Here is a 3,620-nt window from a genome sequence, read left to right as displayed (position 1 = left end):
TCCTCGTCACAGCAGGACAAGCACATGGTTTGTATAGTGGCAGCATCTTTGTGACTCCTCCAGTCCCTGTTAGAGGTGTACCACAGCACGTCTGTGCTCTGCAGAGCCCCGCTTCATAGAATACACAGGGTGTAGGGCATGCATTCTTCCCAAAAACTCCTCTCTACAAGTGGAGTATCCGCTTCAGGAATGAATGAAGAGTTAAAGTTTGCCTCTAAACCTGCAGAAATAAAAGGAAAATCTAATCCCAGACATACAGGGTCTGTAATATAAAATCACCAGTCAACAAGTAGCTTCTTTAGAAAGGAAAACAGTTCATGTCCAATCTAAGTGCTACTTGTAGCAACTATGGGACCATTACTTCAGGTGAGAAGCAAATCCAAGACCATGTACGTCTATGTAAGACTTTCGGTTTGGCCTACAGTCTGCTTCGAAATTAACAGGCAAACCATACAAAGTGTGCTTTTGTAAAGAAGAACTGTTTAGTAAACAGAGTAATTGACTCTTAATTGAAACAGACTTTGCTTTTGATGTGGGCAGCAAGTGTTCAAACTCCCGAATGAGATTGTGACAAATAGTTTCAGAACTAGTAGACAATAAAACTGGCTACTGAAAACAGCAGTGCAGTAATCCAGGAAATTATGAAACACAAACTAGTTTGTTTAGCCACAACCCATGTAAATAAGGCACAGGTCCTTTAGGGTTGCTAAGCCAGCACAAGGCTTCTTATGAGCCAAAAAGTGGAAGCAAGAATATGTCAAGTAGATGATTCTTTCTCTTTATGGATTTTTTTTTTTATTTGTTTTGCTTTGTGTTTCCAAACATATCTGTCCCTTCAGCCATGGATTTAGTTGGGTGGGAGGATGAGGTCAGCTAATCTTCTTTCAGTCCTTACTATTTTTGGCTACTCTTTTGCAAAGCTCAGAGGCTAGTTAATTTTTAGGTGGTAAATTTAGTTCCTTATAATAAAAGTTAATTTTCTGCTCTTGGTTTACATATAGTCCCAAACAAGAATGCATACAGCATGAAACATGAAAAGATCATATTTTTCAAAGAAAAGTACCATAAGTGGTTTTATTCATGAAAATCTTCCTGTGTACACACTAACAGTCGCTTTCGTATTAAATAGTTCTTGTACTCATGCTAGTATTCGAGTTTAATAAATATGTGTGATTTTGCCCTTAACAATTAAATCCTCTGCAAAAGCAGCTTAGCAGCCAGAACCCTCTAGGATAATTAATTGAAGATGGACATTTTCATGGACTACACCAGTAGCAGGTCCAGGATTTGAACCAAAAGTTCTGCCTTTATGTGGGATTCTGGAACATACACAGACTTGAGAATACTGTGGCCATTATTTCTTACGCTTACTGTTGTACTATTTAATGCTTTTTGTAGGCCACTGAGAATGATTTTTTCCTTTCTTCCATATAATTTCATGTTCAGTACCGGAAATAGTATCATGCTAAGCTGAGAGACTTTTTTTTTAACCTTAACTATCTATCTGGGCATTAAATGTAAACTTTTTTCTTACGCCTTCATGAAAGAAGGCTCCCATAAGGGTGATTTATGATTGTTTTAACTTAGGTAACTTGTGAATTGAAAGTCATAGATGCACAAAGGTGCCCTTTACAACTGTGTGTATCTGGAATGGCCACCAAAATAAATTAAATTGATCCAGATTTTTTTTCTGTGAAGGATAGATGGACTAAGTCCCCCTGTCAAGTTTATTTTAAGGACAAGGTGAAGTGCATGTTTCCTCATGCTCTAGACCATAGTAAATGATACATAAAAGTGGCATTTGGCTAAAATTTAGTTATTTGTATTAACTTCAAAGTTTACTTTCTGAACTTATGTTTAGAAAATCATGAATTTGATTTTGGCATTGGATATTCTGGAAGAATATGTACAACAAATGCAGTTTTCCAGGTTACCTCCGCAATGTATATGACAGATTTACTTCGAAACCGTAAGGTCACAGCAAAGTAAAAAAAAAAAGCTATATGGAATAGTATAAAAATTGGGTTAACAGGCTAGATACCTTCACTACTATAAATAAATTTACCTAAACTATACAGGTTATACTAAAGCATCTAATGAAATATCTGCAAAACTTAAAGCAGAAGGAGCAGAGCTTTTCACAGTTTATGACACAAATGAAGTGTCAAGACTTGCGCAGAATATCCATGGAGTAGATCTGATACTAGGTTGACCATGAAAATGATTATGAAATGAAAAAGATTAATAGAACATGCACTATGGAAAAAGTATGATTTTAGAAATTTCTAAAAAAAAAACCAAACAACCCCAGAAGAAAATTTGGTTCATCCTTTCAGTATAATTTTCAAAGAACTGACATTCTGGGAAATCCAGAAAAAGATTTATGTATAAAATCAGTGATCAGTGAGTATACTCAGAACCTTCAGGTTGGTGTAATTTTCTTAATGCTTTATTTAAAAAATAAACAGCTAATAAGAATTACATTCAAATTTATTAACAACAACTGTTTTCAATGGTCATATCAATAGTGTTGGTCCAGGAAGCATCTCCATATTCCTGCATGTAGAGCTTTACCATGGCTGCATCCTGACTCTGTATCTGAGTATGAATTTAGGGGGTAGGAAGCTGTAAGTGCTCTCTGTCCTATATTCTGTACTATTCTGCATGCAATTAACTGTACTGTGTTTACATTGCAGCCATGGGTATTTCTGGCTTTTATAAATACAGTTTGGATTTATTTTTAACAGGACTTTGTGAATTAGTTTGCCCTTTTGATTTGAAATGAGATCCATATTTCTTCCTGATACAATTCAACTGACTTCAGTAAACTTAGACCACAGAGGAAAGTGACCTATTTTTTTGTTAATTGTTTCAGTTTAATTTTTAATGGACGGTTAGTCTAGTGCATCCATGAGTTGGTTACTATGAAAAGATATCACCTTATCGAACTTAGTTTGAAGCTCACCTGTGAAAATGGCATTTAGAAATCTTGTCATTTATCCAGTTCTTCCTAAAATATTACTGTATCTGCAGAATATAGGAAAGCTTATAGTAGAAAAACAGTGCCTTTGACATCCCTCTGTATGTTACTTCCTGAATTCTTGAGATAATTAGTTGGTAATAGTATATTAATTATGTGGGATAGGAATTATATGAATGGTATATGGATTAAGATGAATTAATTTGTCCTTAAAATACCTACTCATTCAACAGTTAGAAACAATGGCAGAGTGAAAGAATGTGGCATTCAATAACATTCTGTTTTTTGAATGCTGGGACTTTCTAACTGAAAGATCACCATCCATAAGAATTTCCTTTATTATAGATATTTATTAGTAATACTACTGTAACACTACAATCCCTAGAGCTTTATATTTAAATTCCTTATGTGGTTATTGCTGTTGAGTTGCATAGTGCATTCCTAATGTGAATAAAATATTTCTGACAAAATTTTAAATTTAAATAAGCTATTTTCTCTGGTATGAAGCACTGATACTATTTACAATCAACCACAGGTACATTCCTATAAAGCACTTTTTGCTATGCTGTAGTAGCATGGCAGCTGCTATATTCTCTGCTCCTGAGGGGACTCTGGAGATCACAAGACAATTTTAATTAGA

Source organism: Phaethon aethereus (genome assembly GCF_964289735.1).
Source record: "Phaethon aethereus genome assembly, chromosome: Z".
Taxonomy (NCBI): domain Eukaryota; kingdom Metazoa; phylum Chordata; class Aves; order Phaethontiformes; family Phaethontidae; genus Phaethon; species Phaethon aethereus.
This window is presented reverse-complemented; position numbering follows the sequence as displayed.